This window comes from Juglans regia, chromosome 11 (assembly GCF_001411555.2).
Source record: "Juglans regia cultivar Chandler chromosome 11, Walnut 2.0, whole genome shotgun sequence".
In the NCBI taxonomy this organism is placed as follows: Eukaryota; Viridiplantae; Streptophyta; class Magnoliopsida; order Fagales; family Juglandaceae; genus Juglans; species Juglans regia.
In genome coordinates, this window is record NC_049911.1 from 26,454,291 (window position 1) to 26,463,644 (window position 9,354).

The following is a 9,354-nucleotide window of genomic DNA, read 5'->3' on the forward strand; positions in this document are numbered from 1 at the left end:
TGATTTGGATCGATGTATTAATAGTAGTGACATGGTTTGTGAATAGTAATATATAAAATTATTTGAATTAAGATGTTTTATTTGATTTTAGAAAATAAGAGAAAAAAAGTTAAAATAAAAATATTATAAAAGTTAAAATATTATTGGAATATAATTTTTTAATGTAGTTTTTGTTTTAAAATTTAAAAAATTTATATTTAAGAAAATTGTAATGATTAGATTAACAAATTAAAAAATATTTTATATTTAAATAATATTTTAAAAAATATATAAAAGTTTCTAAAAACCTAAGAATCTATTAATCTCTTCCTCGAACTCAATAATTTTGTTTGGGAAGAGATAGATTGTCAATTCCCTCCTGACCCAATGATGTTGTAAATTTTTTATTTTTTTAAAAATGTTTATGATGATTAAAAAAATACATGAAAAAAAGAAAAGAAAAATAAAAAAATGAAATACACATTCATAACATATTTTCATGTTACTTTTTTATTAGTTGTAGCAATTCTCTTTAGTTAATTAAGAATATTATCATATTTAAATTATGTTAAAATTCTAATTATTTATATAGTTATACTTTTTTAAAAATATTTAACAAAATTTTATTATTTATTTAATGATGAAATATTAGTATTTTATAAATGGCTTGGTTATTTTGAAATTAATGGTACTTGTGTAAAATCTGTATGGCGTAAGATTTTCTAATTGATAAAAAAAAGCATGTTTGCCACATCTGTCAAATTGAAGAAAAAAATAAAGTGTAATTTCAAATATTAAAATAGTCTAATGTATAAGAATAAAATTATTATTTATTTATGTTCATTATTTATTATGAAATTTAAATTATATTAAAAATTCAAATTAATTAAATATTTTTTTTCTCTTAAAAATGTATAGTAAAATTTCATCATTTATTTAATGATAAAAAATTAATATTTTATAAATTAAAGTTGATTTTTAGTGTATGATATAATAAACAGTAATAGGATATGCGAAAAAAACATGCAGAAAAAAAACAGCTTTTTTATTGATCATTTAAAACTCAAAAATTAATATTTTTTCTACTTTTTCTTTCTTCCTCTCTCTCATTTTCTAAGCACGATTGCGGTATTACGTCGCACATTGACATTCACACGGACTAAAAAATAATAATATTTATTACTGTTCATTATATTGTCAATGAACAGTAATAAGATATGAAAAAAAAAAAAACTAATTTAAATTTATTGTTCATAATAAACAGTATAAACAGTAACGTTATAGCGCTTTTTAAATATAGGCAGAAATCACTAAAGTCGGAAAAACACAGACCAATGTCCTTTTGGACTGTGGCTAGTAATCAACCACACGATTACTTCTTTATTTGTTAAATGCCGAAAACAAACAGTATATTTTGGAAGTAGTTGAACGGGTTGGTTGTTAGCTTTGGAGCTGTCATTCACATGACTTCAACCTTCAAATTAAGCTTGGGAGTGCAAATGTCAAACTCGGCCATTTAATGGCGCTGCTTCATTTTTCGCATTCAACAACTTGCCCTTTGCTTCGCAAGAAAAGTCAAAAAATAAAAAAAATAAAAAAATATATACCTTTACCCTAATTATACAGTTCGTTATGTTAATCTCATATTATGATCTAAGGGATTAATGGGTAGGATTGAACTAACTTGTCAAGAAGAGAACGTAATATATAATACTTTTGTTCTTCATTATGTCGCGTAAGCAAACGAATACTTACTTTTTGAGGTTCTTTAGTGCTGTGTTGTTTAACCTTTTTGCTCCTCTGTTCTGCAATTTTTAATTTATTTAACCAAAAAAGGTCGTATCTGACAGAAGTGATGTCTGTGAGATTGCTGAATTGGGTTTAATATGTACAATAATGCTCATCAGTTGCAGATTTGACAAGATATCTCGTGAGTCGTGATCTTACTCTTTTTGCCTGGATCAGATCAATGGAGAGTTTGCATATATTATTACAAAAATTCTACTTGCACTCGGCTTGGACAATTTTCGCCTAATTAATTGCATAAAAAATTTATTTTTTTTTATTTTCTCATTTCATTTTTTTTCTTTCTCTTTTCTCAGTCGATTTCTCCCTCGAGTTCACTAGAAAATCACCTTTGCTGTTTAACCTCTCTCCCTCAGGACTCATCTCGTCGTAAACAACCCAAAAACCACAAACAGCCCTCATCATCACAAAGTGATGCTCACATATGAAAATCCACCACCGCACGACCAACTCACGAAAGCCCTTCTCACGGTTCTGTAGCGCCCAGTAGCTTCGCGGCGTCACTCCAACCCTTGCGGGCATCCCTGCTTCTAGTCCCTCTCCACTGCTTGCACCAGGCATCCGTAACGGACTCAGACACCACCACCTTTTGAGCTAAACCAAACGTTTCAAATGTGCACCCACCTCGCCCCCATTGTTCTCCCTCTCCCTCTCTTTTCTTCTCTGTGAACATCACCGTAGCCACCTTGTAACACCACGATATACAGCCTGCTGCAAACATCCGTAACGAACGCACCATCGCAGGTAAGAACCGCTGCGTGCTCTTCCGTAGCCAGCATCAAGACCCACAGAAAACCACAAGAGAAAACCTCCACCGTTACACGACTTCCACACCCACAGCATTACTGCACCATGCACACGATGACAACCAACGGCCCATTTTCCCAACCGCACATCGCTGTCAAGCCTTATCTTTGCCACCAGCATCCAAGGGGAGGGCCACCACCTCACGCCTCCTACAGACAGTCTTCCAGCGCACGTACCACCGCATGCAAGCCTCTTCCTCCTCTGTTTTTCTACACCGAAATAGCGCAACGTCACCCCAAACTTAAGAGCAAGCCGCCGCACGTATGCTCCTCCGCGAACCACCTTCCACCTCCAAAACATGCAGGACACACGACGGAAGCAACCAGCCGCTCCTAGTTGCCCCCTTGGCCTAGCCTCCCAGTGTCATCAAACGGGAATCAGCCCTACTCACACGACAACGCCACCACAAGCCGCCAACCCTGCCCGTTGACCCATACTCCTCAGACACCATCACCAATGTCCGTCGAGAGCGAAAACCAGAGCTGCTCTGTTTTGAGGCCTTGGAGGCAGAGTATCGTTGTCCAAATCGAGAGCCGTTCCTTGCCACAGTTGGGCACTGACGCCACCGTCAGCAGCAACAGATGACGCCAGAGATCAATGATGGAATGCTTCAGCTTCACAAGAACTCTTTGGTTTTGCTCAAGGAACGACGGCCGTAGCCAGACCCATTTCAATTTTCCTCCTTTGCATATTTCGTTTGTTTTCGGCGCTTTTTTTTTTTAAATATTAAAATATCAATTGACGTGAGCCAGTTTTGCGCCGGTTCCGCACCAACGGTTGTATATAAAAGAACTGATATTATTATGCAGAGATGACCATGGAAATAAGTAAACAACTAGGAAACGTGTTTTTCCTTTTCATTAGTTTAATACTGCTGCTTTCGGTTGCTATATATTAATGTAGTGAAAACAATATATCGCGTGTTAATTTGGTTCAAACTTCAACCACAAAAGTAGCGTTTCAAACTTGTCTTCCTTTTTTATGATTTTCGCAGGAAGAGTTTCGTATCACATTCCTTCCAGAATTGGCATATTTCCAACAGGAAATGCTGTTAAACTTAACTTACTGCCTAAGAATCTAAGATAAAGGAGAGAGAGAATAGTCAAGAAAAAGAAAATTCATATTCAGTTGACAGGGTTAAATTATTCGCGTTTTTTACTTCGACGGGCTGTCATTTGTGCCCTTCCATCAATAGTAGGAGGGTTTAAGCTGTGCCTGTCATGAATAGTCGTGCTTGCACTTCAAGCAAAGACATTGTACTCCAGCCCCCATCACCCTTTAAAATCTCCCTGAACAGCCCTAGAAATACAGAGCCCTTGACTAATGCACTTGTGGATCTCAACAGTGGTCGTTTCGGGAACGATTTTGATCCGTCTGAGGATGGATCTGTCTCTATGCTCTTTTTTGAGAAATGCTTTGGGATCGAATTTGGGTCTCAAATTTATGTTTTGAATGTTTTATTTATTTATTTATTTAGTGATTAAGGAAGTATTTTTTTAATAATATTGTGAATTTTTTTTTAAATATTTATGATGATTAAAAAAATATATTAAATAAAAAAATAAAAAACACTTTTTACTTTTTCGGTAGATTTTTGAATTATATCTCTCAGGGAGAAGTAGCACCCCTCCTCTTTTTTCTGTGTTTGAGTAATGCTAGAGCCACCGTTGGTGGCTCCCGCTAGGAGTCACCGCTGGCTCTAACATGTATTTTTTTATGTATTTTTTTTACAGTTATTTTTTATAGACATTTTTTAATACTTTTAAATATTTTAAAAAAATAAAATAAATTTATAATATTATTAAAAAACACTTCCTTGATCATGAAGTAAAAAAAATTATTAAAAATTACTTCCATAATCACGAAATAAAATAAAAAAATAATTTTTTTACTTCATGATTAAGGAAGTATTTTTTAATAATATTATTTTTTTTATTTTTTTTTAAATATTTAAAATTGTTAAAAAATCTATATAAAAATAATTGTAAAAAAAACACATGATAGAGCCAGCGGTGACTCCGAGCCACCAGTGGTGGCTCTATCATTTTCCATATATTTATCTGTCATGTATGCTTCACAGGTTCCCTTTTTTGTCTATCAACATTTAACTTTGATGCAACATAAATAAATCACCTCTCTCTCTCTCTCTCTCTCTCTCTCTCTCTCGTCTTTGTTTCTTTACAGTTCTCTTTTCTTGGTCTCATATTTGTCATGGCACCTTATGTTGAAACCTCCGTAGATTTAGAATGATTCTAAATATAAAATGTAAGTACAAGATTTATAAGGTGGAATATCGCAAAACGAACAGCACTGTAGTGTCTAGAATGCCTGATTTATAGATTTAGACTGATTCTAAATATAAAATATAAGTACATGATCTATAAGGTGGAATATCGCAAAACGGACAACACCGTTGTGTTTAGAATGCCTGATTTTGTTGGAAACGAGTCTTGTTTCATCAAAATCGGACTGAAATAACACAAGGGATGAGCAAAAGAACAAAAACAGGAACTCTGTCGCGCATGCAACACAAAAAATGCGTAAGTGCATGTGACTCACGCATCTTCTAGAGTTAGGGGCACGTGAGGCGCATGTACTTCACACGCAAGGACTTCTCAAGAGCGTGTGCGGCGCGTGGTACCCGTGTATGTCATGCACTCGATCCTCTCCTGGGCGCATGTCGAGAGTGGACTTCACTCTTCAATATTCAGGCGACCGTGCAACATCCGTTCGGCCTCTAGTTTTCCCAATTTTTATTGTCTCGATGAGACGAACATAGTGGTATGGTCAAATTTGCAAACTAAGCAACGCATTAAAAATTAATTTTCTGTAAAAAAAACTCTTCCCAACAATTGCTCTGATATCACAGCAAAATGAATAAAAGCGGAAATAAAATAGCACACCCACGCACTTAGTGATACCAAGAATTTAACGTGGTTCAGCAACTGCCTACATCTACAGAAAAAAATTTCATTAATAAATAGTAGAATACAAGCAAATATTACAGAAGAGGAGGATCACACTCAACTCAACTCAACTCTACTCTCTTCTTTTCTCTCAAAGCTCTCCCGACTCGCTCTCTTTTCTTTTCTTTCTTGAGTGTATCTAAGGCTCTCGCTGGAGCCTCTATAAGCAAATATCACCTCACGTATGAATGCATTTAATTTGCATTAATAGGTTGTTGAGTGCTGTTGACTGCTCATGGCATGGACTCAACAGCAGAAAGGGTATTGCTCTATTTTGTTATTCATTTAGCTGCCAATCTTCTACCAAGGCTAATGGCTTTCTCTGTGACCAGATCAAGCAAAAGCCAAGTTAAGCCATCTGAGCAGACGCCATCCGGCACAGTACTTGATCTTTCAGTCATTGATAGACTACCTGTTCTGAGATGCAATGCTCGAACTCTGCATTTGTACGTTTAGTCATAGCGGCCAAGAGGCATCACAGATTATAAGAGGAGCCTTGTCCAGGGCTTTGGTCCCTTACTACCCTCTTGCAGGAAGGCTGAAAGAGTCGAGCCAAGGTCAGCTCCAAATTGAATGCAGCGGAGAAGGCGTGTGGTTTGTCGAGGCGTCTGCTGATTGTAGTCTTGATGCTGTCAATTACTTCGATGATGTGGTTTCCATCCCTTATAATTTACTACTTCCTGACCCTATCCCGGAAAATGAAGTGATAGACCCGCTCGTGCAAATGCAGGTATATATACGGATATACCCAATAAAATTCTTTGGAAATGAAATTAAGTCACCTAGCTTGTACTTAATTAAAGTGTTTTCAAAAATAGTTTTGGGGTGTTTATATACTCTAGTATCTTGAAAATATATTTGTGCCATAGCTCTTGAGCTTGTTTGGTTAACTTTGAGAGAAAAGAAATTAAAAAAAAAAAAAAAAACTTTGAAAAACACTGATGCGGAGATCTCTATATACTATGAAAAATGCTTGGTTGTCCTCCAAATATGTCTCCAAAAATATTCCTAGTGCATTTTTTTTAAGCAAAATACAAAACTTAGTTTATAGTTTACATATATTACCTCTCTTTTATAATTTCTATATAGATGGTCAACATCTTCTCTTAATTGCAATATATGAAAATCATAAGTGTAAAATTACTGATATTCATGGAAGAATTCAAGTTTGAATTTTTTTTTTTTTTCTTAGTTTTTACTCAATTTTTTTTTTTTATCAATTTGTTAAATTATGTGTTCTTAAAATTTTTCAATTCAACTATTTATTCTAGACCTAAAAATACCCGGTCCCTCCATACTTATAATCCCGACTTCGTCCCTGTATACATGCTCATGATTTTCTACGTGCTCAATAGGTGATGAAGGTTCCCTCTGTCACACATCCTATTTGGGAGGATCTCCTCCTCCACTGCCGGCCGCATCCAAGGAGGGGGTAAATCTTTCCCCTCCACAATCATGGGAGTGCATGACAACCAAGCATTACGGCTTGCCGCTTGCCATGTCTGGTTTTTTAGAAAACGACAAGTTTTTTAAACTTTTCTATTTTACAGGTTTGTTTGTTCCCAATAACCAAAAAACTATTGCAACTATTAGAGTGTGGTTGGATATACAAAATATCTCATCTCATTGTAATTATAATTTTTTTAAATTTTCATATAAAAATATAATAAATAATTTAATTTTTTCAAATCTAAAAATAAAAATTATATTAAAAAATTATATTTAATAATATTTTATTCAACTTTCAATAAAACATCTTATCTTATTTCATCTAATCTGAACTGTGTATCCAAACCCACCTAATATATAGAATTTACATCATGACTTTCGGAGTACTATAAAAATGGTTACTTATCCTCCAATTCAAAATGTAAAATTCCGTATAAATTGACCATTAATATTGTGTCAAGTCACTTATTTTTCTTTATCTGAAAAGTTATATCAAAAAGTATTTCAAATTCGAATTCATATTTTGAGTTAGGGACTAAGTGATGTCCCGTTTGGTTTAAGAAATCATCTCAATTTATTTCATCTCATCATTATAACTTTATCAAATTATCACACAAAATAAAATAAACAATTTAATTTTTTCAAATTCTAAAACAACAATAATATTAAAAAATATATTTTAATAATATTTTATTCAACTTTTAATTTTTATTTAAAACTATTTTATCTCATTTTAATGTCCAAACAGAAGCTAAATAGGTCACATTGCAAATTAGGGTTAGTAGCCAGGGATTAAATACAATTTTTCTTTCATTTTATAGATGCCACATATAAAAAGTTGGAAACCCATGCGCAACTCAAACCCTAGTGCTTGTTAAACAATGCTAGTTGGTAGAGTTGAAATAAACCAACCAACATTTTCAACGAAAAAAAAAAAAGACAAAGCAAAGTGGACTGATTTTTAATGCAGAACCAGCGCGCAATAGTTGCACTAACAAGGCCAATCATGAATATGTTTTCAGGTGACCCAATTTACATGTGGAGGTATCGTTATAGGCCTTACATTCTGCCATAGCATATGTGATGGCCTTGGAGCTGCCCAATTTCTCAATGCAGTTGGTGAGCTGGCTAATGGTGTCGGCCAGCCAAGCACCCCCACCAGTACTGTGGCACAGAGACTTCTTCCCACCTCCACCCGAACAACCAAAGGCCGCTGAATCGTACTTAAACCTTCCGCCACTGCTACTGCCGCTGCCCCACTACAGACTAGAGCATGCCAATGTGGATATACCTCTAGATTGCGTCAAGCAACTCAAGCTAGAATTTCAGCAATCAACCGGAAAGCCTTGCTCTTCTTTTGAAATTGTGGCTGCCCAGTTTTGGAGCTGCCGAACACGAGCTATAAACTTGAAGCAAGACACTGAACTCAAGCTTGTCTTCTTTGCAAACTGCCGCCAGCTTTTGGACCCTCCTTTGCCGGATGGTTTCTATGGAAACTGCTTCTTCCCGGTGACAATCACAGCTTCGAGTGATTCACTCGCTCAGGCATCAATCACTGACGTTGTGAAACTGATCCAAGAAGCAAAGGCTAATCTCCCAGTGGAGTTTGCAAAGTACATGAAGGGTGACTTTGTGAAAGATGGTGGGGACCCTTTTGCACCTCCGCTGGCCTACACTACACTGTTTATATCAGAGTGGGGTCGACTGGGATTCAATCAAGTGGACTACGGGTGGGGTCCCCCAATCCACATAGTTCCAATACAAGGCTCTAGCATCATCCCAGTTGGCATTGTGGGGTCCTTGCCTTTGCCCAAGAAAGGTGTCCGACTGATGACATGGTGCGTGGAGGATGCCCATCGCCAACCCTTCCTGAACCAGATGATGGCAAAAGTAACCTAAATATTCCCATCAAAGCTCCAAAGTAATAGCGTTTACACCTTTTTCCACAAATCCTTGAACCCCTAGCTAGAGCTTGCTCCTTTAGCAACTAGGGGGTGAATAAATACAAGGAGAAATCATCGCAGTATGGGTTTTCAAATTGTATTGTTAAACTGCAATATATTTTAACTAAATAAGCATGAACATTTGCGCGCGCATACAGATTTTCATAAAACAGAAGTCTTGAACGATGATTAAGCCAGCATTATATAGTGCTCAAAATGTCATACGTACAGATTGGAAATGCAACTTTTCTCCAATGGTGGGTGTAAATTTTGTTGCAAAACAGGAGTCCTCTTTGCAGTAAGTGACATGATCCGTATGTTTGTTCACACTATCTTCGTAAAACGCCTTCCCTGTCTGGGCCAGAATCTCTCCATGGACGAACCTTATTCAAGTCTGGGCTAAT

General features: G+C 35.7%; 1 pseudogene; it reads left to right on the forward strand.

Moving 5' to 3' along the window:
* Positions 1-5,870: 5,870 nt before the first annotated feature.
* Positions 5,871-9,045, forward strand: LOC108983702 (annotated as a pseudogene).
* The last annotated feature ends 309 nt before the right edge of the window (positions 9,046-9,354 follow it).